The sequence below is a fragment of the Adiantum capillus-veneris genome, chromosome 11, assembly GCF_014529385.1.
Source record: "Adiantum capillus-veneris isolate H3 chromosome 11, ASM1452938v2, whole genome shotgun sequence".
Lineage (NCBI taxonomy): Eukaryota > Viridiplantae > Streptophyta > Polypodiopsida > Polypodiales > Pteridaceae > Adiantum > Adiantum capillus-veneris.
In genome coordinates this window covers 110,783,377-110,810,290 of record NC_140941.1, presented here as the reverse complement: position 1 = coordinate 110,810,290, position 26,914 = coordinate 110,783,377, and the positions used below count along the sequence as shown (strand labels likewise).

General features: G+C 44.2%; 1 pseudogene across 1 annotated transcript in view; it reads left to right on the top strand.

Annotated features, from left to right (window-relative positions):
• The first annotated feature begins 322 nt into the window (after window positions 1–322).
• Window positions 323–26,914, top strand: part of LOC147447819 (uncharacterized) — a 59,059-nt pseudogene continuing 32,467 nt past the window's right edge. The window contains exons 1-2 of the transcript XR_015189734.1: window positions 323–583; window positions 692–775. The product of XR_015189734.1 is annotated as an uncharacterized LOC147447819 (transcript). The remainder of the gene's footprint in view (window positions 584–691; window positions 776–26,914) is intronic.

Below are 26,914 nucleotides of genomic sequence, written 5' to 3'. Positions count from 1 at the left end.
TTGAAAATTGTGAAAATCGCAATGCATGGGAGCGCTTGGCTAAATGCAAACCATGGGTTGGGAGCCTAGGCTGCCCTTTCTGCTAATATTTGAAGTACCCGCTTTAACGCCTCGTCAAAAGAACTACCATAGGCGATAGCAAGGCGATAATGGCCCTTTCTCACGGGATCCCGACTTTAGTTTTTAAAGATCGATGGCCAGATTGCGTGCGCCCCTTTTTTTGAACGAGCGTCGTTGATCCCATGCTTATGACCCCACACCACACACACGTAGTCACTGGCTCCAGCTTTTAGCTCGTCTTTTTAATTTTAGCGTAAGCGTTTCGACACCTTCCCATGCAACTTGCAACAGAAGCTGAATTCAGAGTTTGTACGCAGGGCGTTCTGCAGACTTCTCTTATCTCGCTTTCATCAGTTCAGGTTTGTTCTTAGCGTTTCTCTATCACCTGGGGCTGCTGCTGCTGCTGCTGCTGCCTTTCAAGCATTCTGGAGAGAGAGATTGTGCCGTACCCATTCGTTTGGTGACAGCATACCCATTCGACGTTGGTGCCTTTATCGCCCCCGATCATAAATGGCAGCAGCACGTGAGTTGTTATTGTGATAGTGTCCCAATGTGTAATTTTTCTGAATTGCAGTCCAAGCTTTTCATCCGTCTTTCCTAAAGGTTGATCTTTTTTGATTGATTATATTAGATGTCTCCTTGGATTGGCTGGAATGCCTCTCGACGTTTTTGGCTGCTGTGAGCCTTGCATGTCACTGGAAAGATTTCTTCACAAGTAAGTTATTGGTTTGCTGTTGAATGTTTGAATTTATGAAAATTCTGTGAGATTGAGTTGACATATTTTTCTCCTTATTCCAGACAAGGAAGGTCGTATTGATTTTCTGTAATATTTTGTGAGATTAAGGTGATGTATTCGTCTGGTTGGTGGATAGGGGTATACCGAGAAGGAGAGATCATAAGAGAATAGGGACAGATGCTAAAACATTGCCTCATCCTGATATAGAGAAATGGGGGCAAAGGCCTCTTACATATGAGCTCCTGTAGTATTTCTCTTACATATGAGCTCCCATAGTATTTCCCTTACCCAATTCATTGATGATCCATAAAGACGGGGATAATGACACGTAAATTCACAAAGAGCGCGTGACATCAAATAAAAGTGGCGTGCCCTCATAGAAACCACACAATGGTACCTAGGCTTGTACTTTTGACCTACAGAGATTTTGGCTTATATTGCCAAAATGGGGTCGAAAACCTGCAATTTCTGCCCTTGACAGGTTTGGACAGCTTGGTGTAAATGTTCGGATCGTCAACACACACAACAAAAAAACATGGCAAATGATGCCATAGGGATTGTACATGGCACATGTGAGAATCTGAGATATTTATTACTCATACAACTTCCTAACACTTCCTCATGGTAGAAACATTGGGATGCATGCTACTCCATCTAGGATTATAAGCATAGTTGCAACCATACTTGTATGTTTAGTTGAACCATATCCTCTGGAAAATTGTTTCCAGACCCATATAAAATATTATATCATACTTCATAAAAATTTCAATTCCACATTAAGCTGATGAGGTTGATGTGGGATTGAAATTCATAGACTTTCAAGAGTAAAGTAAGATGTAAAAAGTTCTATGTTTCTGTGGTGCTATGAGTATTAACGTTTGTGTTTTTTCAAATAGGATTAGGGTCTCATATGTTTGAAGTTCAAGGGCTGAAACATACTTCCATTGTAACAAACTTGGACACCCCAAGTCAAGATTCTACCGCGACACAATGGAGATTTACTTCAAAACAGTTCACAAAGACGACACGGCGTAGTTCCATGCCCAGAGGTATTGGCCCCAAAGATTGGTGCCCCTTTTGGTATTTATTTTTATATTAATCTGTGTTCAAAGTACAAGAGAGGGCCCGTGGGTGCTTACTCTCAAACTTTGCGTCCAGATGCTCTGAGAAGTGAGCCCCTAAGGCCACTTATAAAGGTTACATGGGGTTGCTAAAAGCAGAGCCCCCAAAAGCTTCTAAATTAAAAAGCAGAGTTAGCTCCAAAAGCTGGCAGCACTGAAAACAGCCAGCGTAATTCGCGGAATTCTGTACTGTCAGGCCACGTCAACAGCCAACGCGTTTGGCAACCGTCCGTACAGTCAACACAATTTGCGGAAAATCATGCGGCAACCACGTCAGCATAATCCAACGCTTTATTTTTTATATTCTCGTGTCCCCGGGGTCCCCTCATCATTTGGCCATAAGTTGGAACAACTTATAGGGTTGCCACATCACCAGATTGTGACATACCCCCCTCTTGAAAGAATTGTAATTGTCCTCGATTACGCTTGCAAAACAGACAGAGATCATAAACTGTCTTAGTAGACACTGATTGTTAGTACCGACGCACTAGACACAACACATCTAGCACTTGTACAAATCGTTAGTCACATCATCGGACATCACAAGACATCACATGACAAATCATATTCAAATTCATTCCAAATCTCAGACCATGATTAATCGGAAACGTATTTAGTAATTTCATCTAGATCTAGTCGGGACCTCACAGATGCCCGATTAACTAATGTTAATTGCAATCATGTCTATAGAGATTTATGAGACCGAAATGTTGCAATCATTTCGTCTTTTAGTTCCTGCACTCAAACAAGTCAAGTACAAATCAATCGTTTTCATTTTCGGAAATTCCAGTTCATAAAGTCATACAGTAGAATACTGTCAGCCCAACAGTATCCCTGAAACCCAAAGAGACGTCAGTGACTCTATATCAAAAATGGGGGTAATCCTTTGACAAAGGAACGGAGTAACTCCCCTCTTGTGCAAGCCCGCTGCACTAGATTCACCCATGCTGAAATCAGGGTTCTATCGGAGTAGACTATGCTAAACCGAATGCTTCAAGGTAAAGTTCCAAAATCTGAGGAGTATCAGCTAGGTCCTCCTCCTCCATCCACTTCGCATCCAATGCAGGTGTCACAAAGTGATGACGTGGCGGACAACAAAAACCCTAATTTTTGCCAAAAACCTTAATTTCCGGAAATCGCGGAGGTTGAATATATATATATATATATATATATATATATATATAAATATAAATATATATATAAATGATGAGCGACGCAAATTTTGCTTTTTCTCTACGCAATGAGAAAGAGAATGCTTTTGCTTTCAAGTTTTGACTCTCTGTGAGAGAGAGAGAGAGCAATTGCTTTTGATTTGAAGCTTTTGGCGCTCTACTTTTGGGCATCCCTTGTAACCTTTAAACTAGTGGTGAGGGCCTCACTTCTCAGAGCATCTGGATGCAGAGTCTGAGAGTGAATCCCGACCCACTCTCTTGTACTTTGAACTGATTAATACAAAAAGAAATACCGAAAGGGGCGCCAGTCTTTGGGGCCAATATCTCTAGGCACGGAACTCCACCGGGCCAATGCAAATCTATTGTGATCTGTGAATTCTTTTGAAGTGGTTATTTGGTGCTGTCGTGGTTGATTCTTGACTTGGAGTGTCCAAGTCTGTTACAGTGGTATCAGAGCACGGCCGATTTCTCTTCTATGAGAAATCTGATCCCCAAATTTTTTTCCGCGGCACCTATGGCTTCACGCAAGGATCAGTCGACTCCCTCTGCATTTGGAGATGCGGGCAGGGATCACAACAAAGATTCCGGCAAAGAGTATGGCCCGCCTCGGCCTACTCAGGCGGAGCGGTGAGAGATGGAGCGTCGCCAATTGATCTGCAATGCAACGAAGATATGCTCAATTTTGTGAAGGACCCAAAATTTGCAAAATATATGAGCGAGACTTGTTTTCAAGAAGTGCATGAGCAGTGGCAGAAAACCACTACACCCACTCTCAAGAAACCTTCTGCTCACAAGAATATTCTGAGAAGGAATTAGAAGAGGTGGTTGATGCACGAATTGCTCAGCTTTTTGACGCGCAAAAGAAAGCCAAAAAGCACGGCAAAAAGCAGAAGAAAAGCACTGACTTCCCGGGATATTTGGGTCGTCAGTCGACTTTTGACAAGGCAAAGAAACGGAAGAAGCGTGTTCGATTTGAAGGAGTACCCAGTTCTTCTTCTTCTTCTTCTTCTTCATCTGACAGTTCTTCTAGCTCTTCAGATTCGAGCGAAGAAGACAGAAAAGGTCAAAAGCGAAGCAAGAAACAAAGCTTCGGAAAGGGCAAGAAAAAGGCAAAGAAGGCTACATCTCGCCTAGAGACTGACAATTCTACTGAGGACTCGTCTACAGACAGCTCAGATTCCGATGACGGAAACTTTTATGCAAACAAGAAGAATTTTTACAAAGCTAACCAGTATGACTTTCTCGAAGATAAAAGCAAGAAAGTCCGAGAGTTTAAGGAAGGTGGCCACTCGATCAAGTTTGATACTTTTTCAGGATACTCAGATGCTTCGAAGGCTTTGTCTTTTATACAACAGTTTGACATCGCTTTCGCGGGAGGACGCTATTCAGAGCACTCCAAGATTCGGAGAGTTGCCTTTTACTCTAAGGGGAATGCTTGTACTTGGTGGTCCACGCTTCGTTTAAACAAGACTGCGCCAGTTAAATGGCTGAAATTTAAGAAGCTTTTTATTTCTTCTTGGTTGACGCAAGAATATGAACGAGATATACGAGCTGCTTGGAACCATCTTCGGATGACCAAGAAAGATACAATCAATGCTTACTGTGAAAGATTCTGGAGCTCTTTTCTACCCGCCTCTTCATTCAAGAAGATCTCGTTCAGAGAGCAAATTGAGCGGTTTACCTTGGGTCTACCTACAGAGATGCGAGATCACTGCTTGGAACAGAAGTCAGCTTCTATGCAGGAGTTGATGAGTCATGCGAAGCGGGGCTTTGCCATTCACTCTGGCAGTGTGACCTACCCCACGGATGAGGCCATGACACAACGAGCCGAACAGACTTCTGGGAATGAAAGTAGAAAGAAAAAGAGAAACCCAGAGAGAAAGGATGCACGACCCAAGCTTACTCCTCAGGAGAGAGCTCGCTTCATCAGGGAGGGGAAGTGCTTTGAATGCGGGGAACTTGGACATATCTCCGCGAAGTGCCCTAAAAAGTCACAGAAAGAACGAAACAACAAGGACGACGAAAGGCCTGAGAGTTCGAGAGCAGCCGAGGAACGTGGCAGAAAAGGCAGATAGAAAAGCAGAACTGATACCACATGGCGTGGAATCTGCACCGAATCTAATGAATGAAAGTACAAACTTTGCCGCTTTTGGGCCAAAGTGAAGGAACAGGAAGCTCTTTTGAAGGAGCCAAGGCCAACTTCTTTTCACTTGGAATTGGCGGCTCGATTTGGAATTACGCTCGACAGACTGACGCCATAGGCGGAGGTAGTTTGATTGGCCATTATACCGAGCATTTGCGAACAGGGGTGTTTAGGGCACGCGAGTGACGTTCTACTCGGAATCCCTTGGTACCACAAGAACTACGCCATGGTTGACTACCGGGCCGAGAAAGCGACTTTGATAAATGAAGGGCTCAGAGAATTGTACTTGATGAACTTCAGTTTCTTTACTCATTGTTTTGGGAGAGAATTGAACAATGGATAAAGGTTGAATACGTTTTGACCTGAACAAAAGAACGCCAAGATTTTTCTCCACACTCATGCCGATTGCTTTTTAAAGGGCCTGAAGATTAAACCATTGATCTGATACCTGGAAGCATGCCACCGAACAGGCCACCTTACTGTGTGAGCATAGAATGAAGAGAATATTAACCCGGTGAAAGACCTCTTGGAAAAGAGTCTTGTCCAGCCGAGCATAGAATGAAGAGAATATGAACCCAGTGAAAGACCTCTTGGAAAAGAGTCTTGTCCAGCGTAGTACTTCACCGTATTGCTCTCCACTGTTGTTGGATTTGAAGAAAGACGGATCTTGGAGAATGTGCAGCGATTATAGAGCTCTCAACAAAATCACCATCAAGAACAGATTTCTGATTCCTAGGATCGATGATATACTCGACAGGTTACAGGGATCCTCGTGCTTAGCAGGATTGACTTGAAGAGTGGATATCATTAGATCAGGATAGTGCCGGAAGACGTCCACAAGACAGCTTTTCGGACGACTTTTGGGTTATTTGAGTTTTTGGTGATGCCTTTTGGCTTAACCAATGCTCTTGCGACATTTAACCGGATGATGGACACGATTTTTCGAGAGTACAAGCTATTTGTTGGCACTTTCTTTGACTACATCATTGTTTTCTCCCAGAATGAGGCAGAACACATAGATCATCTGCTTCAGGTCTTTCAAGCATTACGAGATCACAAGTTAGTGATTAATGCAAAGAAAAGTGAATTTTTCCTACCAAAGATACACTTTTTGGGACACATTGTCTCAGCAGCAGGAGTGCAAATGGATCCGGCCAAGATAAACACTACCCGTCATTGGCCTGATTTGAAGAATGTCCATGAAGTTGAAAGCTTCTTGGGACTGTGTTCGTCCTACAGACGGTTCATTCGAAAGTTTGCAGAGGTTGCTTCCCCTTTTGCATATTCTTGATACAGAAAGGAGTCCCTTTCTCGTGGGGATCCACAGAGGTGACTGCCTTTCAGACATTGAAAGAGAAATTGACTACAGGACGAGATTTGACTTTGCCGGACTTGCAGAAGTCATTTGAAGTATTTTGTGATGCTTGTCTGCGGGTGGAATGATGACGAGAACTGCAACCGTGTGCCAATGTTCTCCCAAATAGCCTTCCAAAACAAACTCGTGATTCGGGGATCTCTATCGGAGACTATTGTCTCAGGCATGCCATGTAATGTGAAAATCTGTGTAATGAACAATCTCGGCAAATGATCCGGCTTGACTGTTTTCTTCACTGGAATGAAGTGAGCTTGCTTCCTAAATCTATCCATGACAGTCCAAATGCCATCATGCCCACTCTGTGTCTTCGAGAGAGAAAAAATGAAATCCATAGCATTACTTACCCAGGGGCGGGTGGAAATGGATAAAGGCTGTAACAATCTCTGTGCTTTATGCCTATCAAACTTGACCTTCTGGCATACCAAGCAACTGCGTACAAAGTAGTCCACATCCTTCTTGAGTCTCGGCCAAAAGAAGTAACGCTCCACACCTTTCAAGGTGGTGTCAATGCCGCGGTGATCCGTAAAAGGTGGACAATGACATTCAGTTAGAACCTTTTCCCTCAACGGCCGTGTAACCCACAACATCGTTTTCTTCATCAAGTAGCCATCCCATATGGAATATCCCGCTACTACCTCCCCATTCTGTATTCGAGTGCATACATCCGAAAAATCTGGATCTGTGGCGTACTGATCGACCATGTCCTCCAAGCTTCTATGATGAATCGCAGAAATAGCCAAGACTAACAGCTTCCGGGACAAAGCATCTCCACCAAGTTGTTTTGTCCCTGTACATGGACCATCTGGAAGTGAAACTGTGACAAGATGTTAGCCCACCGCATCTGCTTTTCCGACAGCTGCTTTTGTGACAAGAAGTAGGTAAACTTTGTTGATTAGTGATGACCGTAAAATTGGCTCTGAGGAGGTAATGTCGCCACTGAGTAAGAGCATGGATAACCGCCAAAATCTTTCTCATAAATTTGTGCTGTCAATTCCGGCCTTGAAAACAATCGGCTGTCACAAAGTGATGACATGGCTACTCGAAACCCTAATTTTGCTGAAACCCTAACCCTAAAATCAGAAACCCTAATTCTGTCCAAAACCCTAATTCTGCTGAAACCCTAACCCTAAAATCAGAAACCCTAATTTTGTCCAAAACCCTAATTCTGTTGAAACCCTAACCCTAAAATAAAAAATCCTTATTTTTCCCTAACCCTAACCCTGATTTGCTGAAGTGGCGGGCTGACACGTGGCCTGCTGTACGGACACTAGCGTGTTTCACGGAAAGCACGGTAGATTTTTGGCATTGCTTTTGCTTTTGCGTGGGTTGTTTATTATTTCAGCTTTTGGCATTGCTTTTCCACGCAATGGCAAAAGAGAGAAAGCCTCTTTTCTTTATTTCATTTAAGCAAGAGAGAGAGAGAGAGAGAGAGAGAGAGAGAGAGAGAGAGAGAGAGAGAGAGAGAGAGAGAGAGAGAGAGAGAGAGAGAGAGAGAGAGAGAGAAGAAAAGCCTCTTTGCTTTATTAAAAGAAAGAGAGAGAGAACTTTTGCTTTATTTTCCAAAGCCTTTACTTAATCTTTTGATTTTCAGCTTTTGGGCTTTGCTTTCGGCATCCCTTGTTCTCTTTAAATAAGTGGGTAGGCCACTCACAACTCAGAGCATCTGGACGTAGAGTTTGAGTGTGAGCGCCTGCCCGCACTCTTGTACTTTGAACTCAGAGTAATACAAAAAGAAATACCGAAAGGGGCGCAAGTCTTTGGGGCCAATATCTCTAGGCACGGAACTCCACCGGGCTAGTGTTGAATCAATTGTGAACTGTGAACTATTTTTGAAGCGGTTATTTGTGCTGTCGTGGTAGCTTCTTGACTTGGAGTGTCCAAGTCTGTTACAGTGGTATCAGAGCATGGCCGATTGCTCTTCTACGGGAAATCCGATCCCAAATTTCTTTTTCCGCGGCACCTATGGCTTCAGGCAAAGATCGGTCGACTCCCTCTACATCCGGAGATGCTGGAAGGGATCACAACGAAGATTCACGTGAGGAGTATGGCCCGCCTCGGCCTACTCAGGCGGAGCGTCGAGAGATGGAGCACCGATAATTGATCAACGATGCAACAAAGATGATGCTTAATTTTTCCAAGGATACGAAAATGGCAAAATATATGAGCAAGACCTCTTTGGAGGAGGTGCATCGGTAGTCGCATTGACTTAAAAAGCGGGTATCATCAGATACGCATAGCCCCTGAAGATGTCCATAAGACTGCCTTTCGCACATTTTTTGGACTTTATGACTTTTTGGTAATGCCGTTTGGCTCGACCAATGCTCCTGCCACATTCAATCGAATGATGGACCGAATTTTCAGCCCACACCGAGCTTTCATAGGAGTGTTCTTTGATGACATACTCGTCTTTTCAAAGACCGAGGAGGAACATCGGAAGCACTTGGATATAGTGTTTCAGGAATTGCGAAAGCATGAGTTGCATGTAAATGTAAAGAAGAGTGAGTTCTTCCTCACTGAGATACACTATCTCGGCCATATAGTCTCACACAACCAAGTGAAAATGGATCCCGCAAAGATCCAAGTCGTGCAAGATTGGCCAACTCCCACTATGGTACATGATGTATGAAGTTTTCTGGGATTGTGTTCTTACTATCGGAGGTTTATCCGAGGCTTTGAACAAAGTAGCAGGACCACTTCATGACCTAACAAGGAAAAAGATCCCTTTCAGGTGGGGATCGAGACAACAAGGTGCCTTTGGTAGGCTAAAGTACCTATTAAGCCATGGACCTATTTTGATGGTGCCAGACTTAAGGAAACCATTCGAGGTTCACTGTGATGCTTCAAGTGATTACATCGGTGCAGTGCTTAACCAAGAAGCCCATGCAGTGGCTTATGAAAGTAGATGACTTAAGGATGCAGAATTATTGCATGCCTCGATCTACGAGAAGGAACTTATGGCTGTGATCCATGCCTTGTCTACCTAGAAGCATTATCTTCTAGGAGCGGATTTTGTGATCAAAACCGATCACCAGAGTTTGCGGTATTTTCTTACGCAACGGAAATTATCTGAGAAGCAAATGAGATGGGCTGTCCATGTTTTACTTCCAGATCCTCCACACGGCTGGGAGTAAGAATGTGGCTGCAGACACATTGTCTAGACGGCCTAGGGTGAACGCAGTTACTTTTGTGTATCACCAAGAATTGGAATCACTTCCAGAGTTGTATCCGAATGACCCAGACTTCTCCTCCACTTGGAATAAATTACAGAACGGAGAGGATGAATATTCCTATTCTATTAGGGATGGTTACCTCTATCACCACCAAGCAATTTGCGTGGCAGAACCATTGAGAGAGAAAATCATGGAAGAAGCACACGCTTCACCATATGCAGGTCATCGAGGAATTCTCCCTACGACCTTAGCATTGGAAAGATATTTCTTTTGGCCAAACCTTAAAGCAGACATTGATCAATATGTCAAGGAATGCTTGGTTTGCCAAAAAGTAAAGTATGGTCGGCATAAGACGCCTGGGTTACTCCAACCTTTACCTGTGCCTGATCAACCCTTGGAGAGTATTGCCATGGATTTTATTATGGATCTCCCAAAGACTCAAACTGGAAATGATGTGATCTGGACTATCGTGGACAGATTTAGCAAGCAAGCTTACTTTATTCCAGTTAAGAAAACAATCAAAGCAGACCATATGGCTAGAATTTTTCTAGCACAGATCTTTAAGCATCATGGGTTGCCTAAGTCTATTGTGAGTGATCGAGATCCTCGCATGACAGACAACTTTTGGCGTGCCTTGTTTGATAACCTTGGCACAAAGTTGAATTTTTCTTTTGCATATCATTCTCAAACGGATGGGCAGAGTGAGATCGCTAATTCCATAGTATTGGATATCCTGACCCTTATGTGTCAGAAAGACAGTCTGACTGGGAGAAGTATTTGCCCCTTGTTGAGTATGCGTATAACAATACCGTGCATTCGTCTATGGGGAAAGCACCTTTTGAGATTCTCTATGGTAAGCCTTTGCTTCCACTGATCCTTGTCACTAAGGATAAGATTTTCGCAGCAGATGAGTTTGTCCGGGATTTGGACACGGCCTACGGGCAAGTTAAGAGAGCAATTTTGCGCTCTCATGAAAAACATAAGAAAGCTACGGACAAGCACAGAAGGAATCTGGACTTAATAGTCGGTCAATTAGTCTTACTCAAGTTTGAGAAGGCAAGACTAAAGAAACAAGCGACTCATAAAAGGAAAGTGGTAAAACTTTCCAATCGCTATTATGGGCCGTTTAAGATAATTGACCAAGTGAACAATGTGACGTTTCGATTAGACTTACCATCTAATTGGAAGATCCACAATGCTTTCCATGTTAGTTTACTCGGGCCATATGTGGGACTGCCTCCAAGTAAGCCTATTGTTGAGGAACCTCCTGAGGTTGAGGAAACGGAAGAAATACTCCAACCGGAACAAATCATTCATCATCAGGAGCCGCCACTTAAGTCTGGGAAGATTACACAGAAGTATTTGGTAAAGTTTAAGAATTATTCTACTCTAGATGCTCAGTGGATGACCGAGCAGGAATTAGCACCCTATCCCGAGATTTTGGAAGGATATGTACAAGCACTACAGTTGAGGACAAGTGTTTAGAAGCTAGAGGGATGTTGCTAAATGGACTATTTTCTTATTTTCTTATTTTCTTCTTTTCTTCTTTTCTCAAGTAATTTCTTTTTATTGAAATTAGGATATTTAAAGATGTGCACTTGAACCGTAAGGTTAGGAACTGTAGATCTACTGGAATTATTAAAAGCCATCAGGAACGGAAAACTCTGATGCGTCATGGATGGGTGACATTAAGCATCGCGAAGGGGTTTTACCGCTAGTTGGGTGGGAGAGACCGGGAAACGAATATTCCTGATGCGTCACGTGATGGGGTGACGGGAGCATCGGAAAGGGAATATCTCATTGGTTTGGCAGGAAACCCGAACTGGAAAGAGGAATACGCGTAAAGACGCAAGTACAAGAATAAAGATGGGTTATGAGAAGCTTTTCTTAAAAAGCGGAATATTTTAACGAGTTTTCCGGGAAGAGCAGACGCTTTCCTGCGAGGAATCTATGTTTGCATTGCATTCGTGCATGTGGTTGCATCCAGGGTTGCTGGGAAGTGTTGTGAAAGGCATTGTTTTTAACTTATAAGGTTTTATTGAGTTTTTGGGCAGGTTCAAACCAATTTTAAAATATGCCGGCCGCCCACTTAATAAGTGGGCAACCACTTAGAAAATAAAGCAACAAAACCATCCAGCGAATTCTCTCTCCCTATTTCGGGTAGAACAGCGCAAAAGAAAAAAAAACGACCGTGATCTTTACGCGAGCAGCTATTCGTGCCGTGGCCAAGGAGCTATAAAAGCACCACATGCCCTCACTGAAAGAAGGTTACCAACGTCAGCAAGAGAAGACTCTGCCGTCGGATAACGCGCTCTCAATCCTTTTTCCGTCTGTACTCGGAGTTGAGACTCTGCAGACAATTTCTGAATTCCCAAGCGTAGGCCGAAGTCTTCTCGCTTCTCCTTCGCGATGAAGTACTTGCAAACACACGACAACAATTCGTATGACGAATCCACAATAGATACCTGTCGCTCTTGCGCGGGAAAAGCGACTTCCATGCTTCGTAGTCTCGCGATCTCTCGCGTCTTCTGGCGGCAGAGTCTTCTCTTGCTGGCGCTGGAAACTGCTTTTCAGTGAGGGCATGTGGTGCTTTTATAGCTCCTTGACCACGGCAAGAATAGCTGCTCGCGTAGAGATCGCGGCCGTTCTGTTTTCTTTTTTTTCGTTTTTTTTTTTCTATTCTACCCGAAATAGGGAGAGAGAATTTGCTGGCTGGTTTTGTTGCTTTATTTTCTAAGTGGCTGCCGGCATATTTTAAAATTGGTCTGAACCTGCCCAAAAACTCAATAAAACCTTATAAGTTTAAAACAATGCTTTTCACAACACTTCCTAGGCGTCCCTGGATGCAACCACATACACAAATGCAATGCAGACATAGATTTCTCGCGGGAAAGCGTTTGCTCTTCCCGGAAAACTCGTTAAAATTTTTCGCTTTTTAAGAAAAGCTGCTCAGAACCCATCTTTATTCTTGTGCTTGCGTCTTTACGCGTATTCCTCTTTTCCAGTTCGGATTTCCTCTCGACTATGGATATCCCCTTTCCGATGCACCCGTTACCCACCTTGTGACGCATCAGGAATACCCATCATCTAGTCCTTTCCTACCGAACTTACGGTACAATCCCCTTCACGATGCTCTATGTCACCCGCATCAGAGATGTCCGTTCCCGGATGGTCAAATATTTCTTACTGATGCTCCATGTCACCCATCTGATGTGACGCATCAGAAGTACCCGGTCTTGGTGGCCTTACAGGTATTCCCTTCCACGGTGCTCCTGTCATTACTTTGAATGACGCACTAGGGATACTCTGTACTCGGATGTCTCCAGTGAGAAAAACCCTTTCACTTAAAATTCCAATAATTCATTTAGAATTATTTTTCTTGGTGTTCCAAGCGAGAAAACCCTCTCACTTATAAATCCAATAATTCATTTAGAATTATTTTCTTGTCAGATAAAGCCAATTTAGCAACAACTGCCATGCTGAGGAAAGAGCCGACACGAAGTCAAACTTGCTGTGCCAAAGGACAGTCCCAAAGACAATGACGCTGACTCTCCACAGGATGGTCACAAGCTGCGCATGCTGCCGAGAGACTGCCATGTACAAGCCAACTCCCAACTGCCGTAGCTCGATGTGCAACCAGCCACTAGAATAAAGTGACTCGCAACGGCAATCTGGAGTCCCACAACCTCGCCCAAAAAGCGGACAAGAACTCAGCGAGCCCCTCTCCGTGCTGCCAGTATGCGACATCCCAGTCGAACAGTGTATCGAAAGAAAGGGACACCTGGATGGTCGGCTGAGGAGAAAGGGTCCCTCCAAAACCACTCTCCAGGATCTCACTGCACTCGTGCCAATGGACAACTCTCCCAAGCCCACAGCCTCCGGTGGCCAGTCTCAAGAGCTGCTGGGTCAGGATCTATGACACAAGGACTCCCATAGATGCCCACAACTCGGATCCTCTGAAAACAACACTCTGCCACATGTGGGGCCTCTACTGAAACTTGGTGTAAACGACCCGCACCCTGTAGCTCGAAAAACAGGGAGGGTACAATCTCTGAGCAAGCCCGAATTGCGATGAGAACCTCCAGCCGCGTGAAGGCCCCCATCCCTCTGATGTCCTGACACATGCTCTGCACCCCTCTCATGCCCTGTAGCTGAATGCTCTGAAGCTCCTCTGACAAGCCTGAGAACTGTAGCCAGTCATCTAAAGTGAGTCATCTAAAGTGCGTGCTGGACCCTCTGCCATGGGACCCCAAGAAACATGAGGCCTACGACCAACCAAGTGGCCTGAGTGCTAACCATGGGATTCTAAACAAGGGGCTGTCTCAGGCACTCCTCCGTGCAAGTAGGTTGATGCTGCTCCAGGCCTCTCCACAACTGCTCCCAGGAGTAGAGCAAACTCACAGCAAAACGGTCCTCCAATCTCCTGCTCAGGCCAACTCTGCGCATCTCTGTGAAGATCCATCTGGTCGAAGGTCGCCGAGGGCCTCCAGCCTGGGGCACCCTAGCACTAAGCCGCTGAAGCAAAAACTCCTTCCAGGGCTCCTCCCCTGGAAGCAATCCTCTGACAACAAACTTTCCAAGAACGGCTCTGCTCTGTTGTGCTGGGTCTATGATCTCCAATGTAGACGGCTGGATCGTTCACTGTGTGGGAACGTCTTCTTAGAGGATGGGCAGCGAATTACTTAGTAATTACTATGGTAATTACTACAGTAAACCCGAAGTGTATAAATAGGGCCCATTACATTGTAATCGGGTTGGCAATTATTATCATTTGGGTTAGCACCTTGGCTATACTTGTACTTGAGAATCATTGGCAATATTGTCAGATGTACTTTCTCTCTGTAAATCATATTTGCTGTAATCTTGATCTGTAATCCCAATCATGGCATATATTTCAGTTATACTTACTTCTCGTCCAATCTTCTGAATCTGAATCTAAATCTGAACCTTATTTCCAGTACATAAGTCTGATTCTTATTTCAGTATCCACATTCCAGTCTAGTCTCTGATTCCTGTCCAGTCTGTTGTTCGAAATCTTCCCACACTAGTAGCTGAAATCTTCCAACACTGGAATTAGCTGTCTCAAGAGATCAGCTCCAATTCCATTTTGGTGATCACGGTGGCTCGAGCTGAAGCTCGTTGACTGAAAGACTCTTCTCCCAGTTAGAAGTTTTCAGCAATGGCACCAAAATCCAATCGTGGCCGGAAATCTACCATTCGTGTGGATCCCATTCCTGAGGAGTCAGGAAGAGAGTCTGACCCCAAGCAAGAGAAGATGATTGACACTGAGGCTCAGGAGGAGCATAGTCAGGCTGATGAGGCACGGGACTCACAGCACTCCAGTCATTCGCGACGCCGACGCGCAGAATGGGAAGCACGGAAGGCAAAGAGTTCCAAGATTTCTCAGTCTCGCCAGAGAGATGAGGATACCAAGGGCAGTAAGGGAAGTCACCATACTTCTAGCAGACAAACCAGAGAAGACACTGACACTGAGACAGAGACAGAGATTGATTGGGATGATGACACTGACAATTGCAAGAAGGCTCCCAAGCGTCATTCTGAATCCAAGAAGAGAAGTGGCAGGATCAGTAGTAATCGAAATGATTACACAGCTTCGTTGAAGACTTCCTTTCCAATATTCAAGGGGGGGAAAAAGAATGATCCAAATGTTCACATACAAGCTTTCGAGCAGTATGCTGAACTAAAAAACATTGATGAAGATGATTGGGGGGAATATTTTCCACAAACCTTGAAGGAAGCAGCGAGGAAATGGTATTACCATTACCCTGCATGCCAGCTGAGATCATATAACAAATTGCTTAAGGCCTACATGTTGGAATATTCCGACAATAGAGGGGATGAAGATATTCTCTGTGAATTAGATAAGATCAAACAGAGGAATTTGTCAGTCCGCAGCTATGTAGAAAAGATAAAAGAGCTAACCAGGCAGTTGCAAGAACCGCCATCTGAGAAGAGATTGAGGGCATGGCTCCTGAATGGGTTCAGAAGCAAGAAGCTTAGGGAACAAGAAGTACCAGCTCCTACAAAAAAATTCAATGATCTGGTCCAAAGGGCATTAAAACTGGAACAGCAGGCTAAGAAGGAAAAGAGCCACAAGAAGCGAAGGACCAGTAGCAGTAGCTCTGCTACTGAAACTTCTGATTCCAGTGAAATGTCCAGTAGCTCCGAGAACAGCTCTAATGAACGAGCAAAGGAGAAATCAAAGAAGGGATCATGGACCAAGAAAATTGAAGAGATGGCTAGGCAGATTGCGGAAATTAGCCACACAAGACAACGAGTTCGAAAGATGGAGACTTGGTGTTCAAAATGCAAATCCAAGGACCATATCTCCACTGAATGTCCACAATGTACCTACTGCAAGGCCTTTGGTCACCTATGGAATAATTGTGGCATCAAAATTCACCATTTTAAGAAAGGAAAAGATCTGTCAGTGGTTGCCTACACTGAACCAGTGAAGGTAGAACCAGTCAAAGTAGCTCAAGAGGAGAGACCAGGTACCAGTGGTACTGGTCAGGGACGTGGTAGATACCAACCAGGAATGGGCAGAGGCAAAGGAAGAGGCAACTTCTAGAACAGGAGCATGAATTGCTATACTTGTGGGAAGTATGGTCATTTTGCAGCCCAATGTCCAGATGCACCTGTAACGACTACTACTGAGACTAAGGCACCAGAGCCAGTCCCAGTCAGGGTAGTTACCAGGAGCAAGGGAGTAGTCATTGAAGAAATCCCAGACGCTTCAGAAGTACCAGTCAATCGTAACAGCAGCAAGTGGGCTCAACAAAGAGAAGTTTGGAAGGCCAAAGGTAAAGAGAAGGTGGTAGATGAGTGGCAAGAGCAGAGAGAACTAGCAGCTAAAATCACGAAGGATTTAGCTAAGAAGCTGCCAGAGTAGCCAGAAAGTTCCGAAGCTAGAGTCATTCAGAGGATACCATCCCAATCGACTGATAAAGATCAGTCAGTACCGGCCATGACTGAGACCATGCTAGCTGTGGTACACGGACTAGCTGATGAAATGGGAGTGGATGGAAAGAGTGGAAGCACTGCAAAAGAAGAATGGCAGATACCAGTTCTTCAAGCTCTGACAATCAGTCTGACCAAGAGAGAGAAGAAATTCATGTGAAAATTTGTGATAGAATCCAGAAGCTGACTGTAGAGCTGGAGGATATAAGAAAAACATTGCCTGAGGTGGCCAACTTTATCAAACAGCGCAGGAAGGCTGAGACAGAGGCCAGAACAGTGGACCTGACGGCTGTCCGGGATGATGAAGTTCCACTTATTCAGGTGGACTACAAGGTCAGGAAGCAGTGGGAACCTCTCTCAAGCGTTATCTTGGATGGAGGGGCAGGAGTCAACATAATGGGAGCCCATCTTCAGCAAAGAATGGGTATCACTAATATGAAACCAGCACCATTCAAAGTAAAAATGGCAGATCATAGAGTCGTACAGGCGACGGGTATGATTGAAAACATGAAGATAAGAGTTGGGAGGGAGAAATTCAAAACCAGTTTCCTAGTCCTGGATGTGCAGGGAGCATATGGAATGCTACTAGGGAGCCCATGGTTGAGAAAAGCACATGCTGTTCATGACTATACAAACCAAACTTTGACCATAGAAGGGGCCAGTGGCAGAATCCAAATCCAGACCAACAATACCAAGAGTTGGAAGAAGGAACTGAGGCCGAAGGAGTTGTGTCAGAAGTATAGAGCCAAGAAGATCGAGCGAATGCTAGCGGCTATGAACATATTCCCTTTGGCAGAAATAGACTTGAATGCAGTCTTGCTCAACAAAGAGCAGGCTGACAAGCAGAAGAGACAATTCTCTGATCAGTTTACTGAAGTTAATATAGGGGAAAGAACAGTTCAGCTAACTGGAAGGATAGTGGAACCAGCTGAGACTGGTAAAGTAGAGGAACCAGTATGTTTTGAAGAGTACCCACTGAATCAGAATATTGATTCAGAAACGAATGGACCATCCTGGGATTACGCGGAAGAATCGACCAAATGAAAAGGAGGCGGACCAAACTGGTTGCTTCCAGACGACCAGGAAGTAGAAGAGTGGAACCTAGAATCAGAGGAAAATCCTAGAATGATCAAGGTTAACAAGCACCTCAACCCGGCAATGAGGGAAAAGGCACGGAAAATGTTCCAGAACTATAAAGATGTGTTTGCCTGGGAACATACAGATCTGAAGGGAGTAGATCCTGAAGTCTGTCAGCACTGAATACCACTGAAACCGCTAGGCTAGTAAGATTGCAAAGATACCGGATGAACCCCAACTATGCAAAGAAGGTCAAGGAGGAGATTAATAATCTTCTCAAGGTTGGGTTCATTACGGAAGTGGCAAGCAGTGATTGGCTATTTCCCATAGTCATCGTCCCCAAGAAGAATGGAAAATTGAATGTTTGTGTCGACTATAGGAACTAAATGCCCAGACTATTAAGGATCCATTTCCCTTACCTTTTACTGATATGTTGCTTGATGAGATCGCAGGATATGAGATGTATAGCTTCATGGATGGTTATAGCGGCTATAACCAGTTACAGATCGCTCCTGAAGATAGAGCCAAGACCTTTTTCATCATTGAGTGGGGAGCTTTCATGTATCTGGTGATGCCTTTTGGCCTGTGCAATGCGCCAGCTACTTTTCAGCGGTGTATGATGGAGATGTTTAATGAATTTCTTCATCGGTTCCTTGCCATTTTTATGGATGACTTCACTGTCTATTCAGATGAGGAACAACAACTTCTATTCCTAGAAATGGTTTTCAAACGCTGTCAAGAGAAGCGGATTTGTTTGAATCTATTCAAATCTGTTTTTCTAGTCTGGAAGGGACAGCTACTGGGACATGTGGTTTGTCACAAGACGGGCACCACGTGCCAATAGAAAAGAACAGATTGAACACACTTTTAGCACTTCAATAACAACTGAACTGAAAGAGAGAGAGAAGACACGCGACACGGAGTGGCGGAATTCCACCCCAAAGAGTATTGGCCCCAAACCTTGGCGCCCCTTTTCGGTATTTCTTTATATTACTGCCGATTCACAAAGTACAATAGCCGAAGAGCACTTCTCTGCAATCTGCGCGCTAAAAATTCCTAGAGAGGGCCCCCAAGGCTCATATTTAAAGGCCCAAAGCCTAAAAGCATCAAATATGAAAAGCTGACCCCAAAAAATCACTTTCCTAAAATTTCGGGATTTCCCTAAAAATCCGCCGCGAATTCCGAGACGTCCGTACAGGTGCCACATCATCATATTTTGATGTGCAAAGTCTTTTGAGTGTTTTCTGCTTTATTTTTAATGCCTTTATGTCACTTGGGGCCCCATCGGACGGGGTCCCCATAAGTTGGTAGGACTTCTTCTTCTGTTGCTTGTTCTTCTTAGGGTTTGCAGGTTTTAGGGTTAGGGTTTCCAAAATTAGGGTTTGCAAGTTTTAGGGTTAGGGTTTCCAGAATTAGGGTTTTGGGCAGAAATTAGGTTTAGGGTTTCTGCTCTCGGGCAGCCACATCATCTGTAAGTTGGCTCCATTCTTTAGAGCTTTGACACGTCAGCAGTTTGTTACATCTCCCCTTCTTGAAAGAGAGTAATCGTCCGCGATTACAGCATATCTGCAAAACAACTCAAGTTAGCTCAAAAATTTCCGAGGGTCATTCCGAGGGACATTCCGAGGGACAATCAATTTGCTCTTTTTATTAAGGAGTCAGCTTCTCCTTTCTGCTCTTTTGATCAAGGAGTTAGCTGCTCCTCTCGGCTGTTTTGATCAAGGAGTTAGCTTCTCCTTTCGTCCAGATCGGAACTCTTGCTATTCCGGCGTAGTAAAATTAGCCATCACACCTAGACCGTATTGATCTTGCTCGGGTGTCTTGATGCACTAAAATTACATACCCAGGCAATCTCATCCAATTAGGAATATTCAGTGGTTGGCACGTCACAATGCAACACAAATGCTCACATATGCATGTTACAAGACATAGAAACATAAAGCTGCCGATGAATACTCCTCCCGCATAACCTAACACGGTCCGGGCCGGGAGATATTCAACGACTCCCTCATCACTCCTCCCGCATAACCTAAAAAGGTCCGGGCCGGGAGATATAGAGGCCTTTTACAACCAAACGCCCCTCAGACCACAGCCTGCGTCGTTTGGAGGTGCTGAGAGTAACCACTGCTCAGACTTCTTAATACTCCTCCCGCATAACCATCCAGGTCCGGGCCGGGAGTCACAACAACAATTATTTGACAAGCATACAACCAAACGCTCCCCAGACATCGGCTTGCGTCGTTTGGAGGTTTTCAAACATACAACGAAACGCTCCCCAAGCATCGGCCTGCGTCGATCCGAGGTTCAAACAATACCAAAACAGTATTTCTCACTTCTCCACCCTGGAGTAAAATCACCAATCATTGAAACCAGTATCAAATTAGAGTCAAACAATTCAAATCGGCACCAAAACAGGTTAAAAACAGATACCATCCATTTCAAACAAATTCCAAACAAGATCAAACAAAACTCAAACTTAAAAAGCAATCTCGACATTAGTCGAGCTCGATAAGTCGACTGACTTTCCATCTTGAAACCTACACCAAATATTAGGGTTAAAATATTAGGGTTAGGTTCCTTCCATGAGGTCGTAGCCGAGCACGGCATGGTCCATCAGCTCTTGGACAGACAATGTTTCTTTGGTGGCGATGGTAGTCCCAAGAGATAGCAATCACACTAAACCTCCAAGGTCATCTGCTCGTGAAGAGACATCTACTGGGAGATGTCGAGAAACTTCAAGTTATAATCTGCTAGGGTTTCTATGGCAAGCATTTCAGGATACCCCACTCTGCCAGAAGTTGCACTCCGAAGGAAGATGTCAGAAACCATATAACTTTGGGCAAAAATTTTCTTGAAAGCTTGCCAAGTACTTGGAGTATCCTACTTGGTAGCTATAGATATCAACATCTCCATGGCACTGCTGCTGAGAAAAACAGTGACTTGAAACAAATCTGGATCCTTCTCTTGCAAGGGATCTTAATTGGCTTATGCCCTGTAAGACATGAGCGGTGAAGACGGGAGCGCGTCCGATGCGCAATGAAGTAAGGGTGGGAGTGGCTGATACCTCAAATATAATTCAATTCCAATAGCTCTGTTTGCTCTTTTGTAGGACCGGTATGCTTTCAGAAAAGCACACACCTAATGCTCTGATACCACTGTCACAAGACGGGCACCACGTGCCAATAGAAAAGAACAGACTGAACACACTTTTAGCACTTCAATAACAACTGAACTGAAAGAGAGAGAGAAGACACACGACACGGAGTGGCGGAATTCCACCCCAGAGAGTATTGGTCCCAAACCTTGGCGCCCCTTTCAGTATTTCTTTATATTACTGCCGATTCACAAAGTACAACAGCCGAGGAGCACCTGCTCTGCAATCTGCGCGCTAAAAAGTCCTAGAGAGGGCCCCCAAGGCTCATATTTAAAGGCCCAAAGCCTAAAAGCATCAAATATGAAAAGATGACCCCAAAAAATCACTTTCCTAAAATTTCGGGGTTTTCCTAAAAATCCGCCGCGAATTCCGGGACGTCCGTACAGGTGCCACATCATCATATTTTGATGTGCAAAGTCTTTTGAGTATGTTTTGCTTTATTTTTAATGCCTTTATGTCACTTGGGGCCCCATCGAACGGGGTCTCCATAAGTTGGTAGGACTTCTTCTTCTGTTGCTTGTTCTTCTTAGGGTTTCTAGAATTAGGGTTTGCAGGTTTTAGGGTTAGGGTTTGAAAGTTTTAGGGTTAGGGTTCCATAATTAGGGTTTCCAAAATTAGGGTTTGCAAGTTTTAGGGTTAGGGTTTTTAGAATTAGGGTTTCAACTGTTAGGGTTTCTGGCAGAAATTAGGGTTAGGTTTCTGCTCTCGGGTAGCCACATCATCTGTAAGTTGGCTCCATTCTTTAGGCTTTGACACGTCAGCAGTTTGTTACATGGTTTCCCGCAATGGAATAGAGATGGCCAATGACAAAATACAGTCTGTTCAGCAAACTAAAGCACCTAGAACTGCTTCCGAGTTGAGTTCTTTCTTGGGTTATGTGAATTTGTATAGAAGATTTGTACACAAGTTTGCTTCTCAAGTAGTATCACTATATGAGCTTACAAAGAAGACCAGTAAGTTCAACTGGACTGCTGAATGTGAGGAGAGTTTTGAGAATCTGAAAAAAGCCATTATCAGTAAACGAGTCCTTAAGCAGCCAAATTGGGATATTATTTTCCACGTACATGTAGATGCTTCGGGATTGGCAATGGGGGCAATATTAGCTTAGCCAGATGGCAGAACAGACTATCCGGTTTATTTTGTTAGTCGCAGATTCAGTCAGGCTGAACAAGGCTATACGACTACTGAGAGAGAAGCCCTTGGAATGGTTTTTAGTGCCACAAAATTCAGGCATTACCTGTTGGGAAAGTTATTCCATTTTTATGTGGACCATCAAGCTCTTCTGTTTTTGATTAACAAAGTCATTATTTAAGGCAGGCTGATAAGATGGATGATGTTCCTTATGGAATTTGAATTCAGAATTTTCCATAAGCCTGGCCGAAACCATTGTGGAGCTGATTTTTTTTCAAGAAGTACAGAAGGATATTCAGAATCACCCTTGAGAGATGAACCAGTGGATGCTGATTTATTTCAGTTAGAGGCAGAAGAATCAGTGGATCCTGAATGGTATGATATTTATCAATTCCTTTCCCAAGGTGCCTTTCCAGAGGATTAGAAGCAGAATCAGAAGAAAGCTCTGATCATAAAAAGTCTGAAATTTACTATCATAGGAGGATTACTTTATCGACTGGGTGTCGATGGTACACTTCGATGATGTGTCCCTATGGAAGGAAGAATGCAAGTAATTTCAGAAGCGCATAATGGTGAATCTGGTGGACACTTTTCCAACGAAGTAGCCTATAAAAAGATTCTGCAAGCTGGTCTGTGGTGGCAAACACTGATTGCTGATGTCAGAAGTTTTTGTAAAACTTGTGACATATGCCAAAGAATGAGTCGACCAACAGTTGCAGATATGACTCCCTTGATGCCAATACAACCACTGGGAGTATTCATGAAATGGGGACTGGATTTTATGGGACCTTTTAAGAAGGTGACTCCCAGGAAGAACAAGTACATAGTAATGGCTACTTGTTATGTTACCAAGTGGGTTGAAGCTAAGGCTCTCCCTGACAACACAGCCAAGTCAACTGCAAGGTTTCTATTTGAGAATATTGTCTGCCGATATGGATGTCTAGTAGAGATTGTGAAACCGGCCTGTTCAATCCAAAAAGGGCGGTAGACTTTACTTTAAACCTTGATTTAGCTTTCACCCATTATTAGTCATCTATTTTACCTGTACTTTCAAGACACAACAAAGGGGAGAGGGATACAGGCTGCTAGATTGCACCTGTATGAGTAGACCGACACCAGATTGGCCCCTAACTTAGGCGTCCCTTTCGGTATTTCTTTATTGTTCAAAAGAGGGAATAAACGCTGTGGTTCCCTACAAGCTGCCCCACACAAACTTGGCTGAATTTCCACTGTTCCAGCCCGATTTCGGCAGCATAACTGTACTAGAACCCTTCACAGTCAGTATTCCCACGCTTTAAATGACTTTCCCGACGCATACGTGCACTTTGCAAAACCTGGCGAGAATCTGCAGCACGCTGAATTCTCTGTTTTCAGCCCTGAAAATGCGCCAGATCACCTGTACAGCGGTCCCCTTGCGTCCCCGAACCTCCTGGGGGTATTAGGGTCCGTTTAGGGCCAAAACCCTAAACCTACAAAAATACACAGCAGGCTGTAATTTACTGTTTCGAGCTCCGTTTCGCGTGCCGGTCCCATCCGTAGCAAGTCCTCGAGCTCCCGCACCTATAGGGCTACTTGCCCTTTGAATCGGACGATATTTCTAACGTGAAACCTCTCCGAATTCACCTGTACCTACGGGGGGATTAGCCACTAGCTAATCCAGTACTTGTGCAAGAGGCTCTTGCCTCGGCAATCGCGCATGAACCCACACAACTGTACATTGGTCAAATGAAGAGCCCACTAGAGGGGCATAACATACTGCCAAAGGGGAGAGAGAGGGCAGTGCGTAGCGTGCAGGGCATCACTCCTGGCACCGCACTGTGCATAAGAGGGAAAGCAAGCACTCCATAGCTCTTAACCTGTGACAAAATCTGAAAATGAGGCTCTCTCTCCTTCAAATTCAGCGCCACTTCTTGTTGCATGAGGAAAGTGCACCAGAAGGTGCCACTTGGCACATTTACAAGCATTTTCCCGTTTCGGGGTTGCCGCCTAAAAATCTCCCAACCGGTTGCCCAGTTGACTTCACGACAGAGTAAGAAAATGTTCCCTTTGTCATTCCGGAGGTAATGACGCCAACACATTTTCAGGTCCCAAAATAGCAGTTCCCTAAATTTTAGGAGATGCTGCCATTGTATCTTTCTAGGTCATCCGACCCTCTTTGTACACTGCGGCCACATCCAGAACTGAAATGTAGCCTCTGTAGCAAAGGATTCCACTTTGGCTAGTCAATGACCCCACTTGGCTAACCATAGTCCTTGTCCAACCTTAGTGCTCTCTTGCCCTCAGGCCTTGACTCCCTCTGGACAGTTCCACACTAGCTATGCAATGCAGGGCAGTTAGATTTCCCGAGGGGTGTTTCCAAAAAGTGAAAGTAAATAGATAATAAGAAAGAAATCAACAAAAAGGATAGATAGTAGTCACACGCTGGTGACATACCCCCCTCTTGAAATCTCAAACGTCCTCGTTTGCATCTATGTCGTTCATGCTCCTAGTCAACACTGATGTATTCAACACCTGTTGACACATGTACGACACATACATGCTCATTGTCAACCCTGGTGTATTCAACACCTCGTCGACTCATGTATTGCTTGCGTGTGAACCCTGTCCCAATGACATAGTGGTAGCTTCGCACTCTGCCATTGCTTTGAGTCACTAACTTTCCAATGACAAAATGGTAGCTGCACATTTTGCCACTGTCTTATAGTACACGTTGGATCCCGTAACACTTTCGAGCATACCCAAACCGACAGTTTAAGAATGCAGTTACACATGTACTCTTTAATAGAAGCAATCACTGTATCCTTGACAAACTGACAAGAAATACTCACTTCTATAGCACTAACCAAACTTTTGGACATTCCATAAGAGCAATTGCCAAACTGACAATCTGTACAGCTCTAACATTCATGTAACAGGTATTTCATTTGAGCTCACTTTAAATACCTTGTACATCATTTGTTTCAGAAGCCATTGTCACAGTGACAATCTATTTAGCTTTGAAACTCAAGGGGTCAAGGTAGGTTGCAAATCGAAGGTTTCAAGGTAAAGTGATAACACAGTTGGTGACTCTGCAAGTTCACTTTCTTCCATCCACTTAGCATCCATTGGTGGATAGTTTCTGAACTTTACCAAGTAACGCCTAGCAACCTTGCCTTTCACTTTCCTTTCTTTGTGTGCCAAAATCTGTTCAGGGACCAAGATCTCGTCAAGTTGCTCGACTTCCGGCTGATCTTCAGCTGGCATATCTTTTGGCACATCACCCACATAGGGTCTGAGAAGACTCACATGAAACGCATTGTGAATCTTCCAACTGTCAGGCAATTTCAGCCTATATGCAACATCACTGATTATGTCGCATACTTGAAAAGGCCCATGGTAACGCATGCTGAGCTTTGGAAACAGTCTTTCCTTGCCCTTCATCTTCTTCAACCTTGCCTTTTCAAAGCGTAAAAGCACCCAATCACCAAGTGAATATACCACTTCATGATAGTGACGATCAGCTGCTTTCTTTTGTTTTGCCTGAGTCCTTTCTAAGGCCACTTTGACCTTCTTGTACATTTCATCCATGTCTTGAACATACTTATCTGCTTCAAATATCTTGTCCTTTGTATGCAGTATGGGAGGAACTTTCTTGCCACCTTCAACTATCTCAAAGGGTGCCTTGCCAGTTGATGAATGCACTGTATTATTGTATGCATACTCCACCAATGGAAAATACTGCTCCCACTTTCCTTTATGCTCTGACACATAGCACTTCAGCAGATCTAGGACAGTAGAATTTGCCTCTTCTGACTGCCCATCTGTTTGAGGATGAAATGACGAAGAGAATTTGAGTGTGGTGCCCATATTCTCAAACAAACCTCTCCAGAACAAACTTGTCATGCGTGGATCACGGTCGCTAACAATTGACTGTGGCATGCCATGATACTTGAAAATATTGCTCATAAACAAGCGTGCCATCTGATCTGGCTTTATCTTCTTCCTGACAGGAATAAAATGAGCCTGTTTGCTGAATCTGCAAATAATGGTCCAAATACCATCATTTCTTGTCTGCGTTCTCGGAAGATCAAAGATAAAATCCATAGCAATACTTTCCCATGGTTTATCTGGAATAGGTAGTCGTTGCAATAACCCTGGTGCCTTTTGCCTGTCAAACTTGACCTTTTGGCATATTAGGCATTCTCGCACAAAGGCATCCACATCCCTTCTCAATGTAGGCCAATAGAAGAATGTCTCAACCGCTTTAACTGTAGCATCGATACCACGATGCCCTGCATACGGTGGGACATGACTCTCTTCCATAACTTTGCGTCGCAATGGCTTTGTGACACACAATCTGCCATGCATCATCATGAACCCGTCTTTAAGAAGATAGTGTTCATGACGTTGTCCATCCATTAGTTGCTCGAAGACCCTTGCAAAATCTTCATCATTTGCATACTGTTCTCTCATATCATCAAGTTCATGACGATAAGGAATCGACACAGCTGAAATTTGTGGCTTCCTTGACAAGGCATCAGCCACAACGTTCTTCTTGCCTTCCACATGCACAATCTGAAAATGGAACATGGACAAGATATTTGCCCATCGCATATGCTTTTCAGATAACTTTGTTTGTGTCAAGAAGTATCGCAAGGTCTTATGGTCCGTTTGGACAACAAAGTCTGCACCTAGCAGGTAGTGTTTCCAACTTAAGAGCGCATGAATCATAGCCAGTAACTCTTTCTCATAGACCTGCATGGTCATCTCTGGCCCTTGCAAAATTCTGCTCTCATAGGCTACTACCCTGCCATC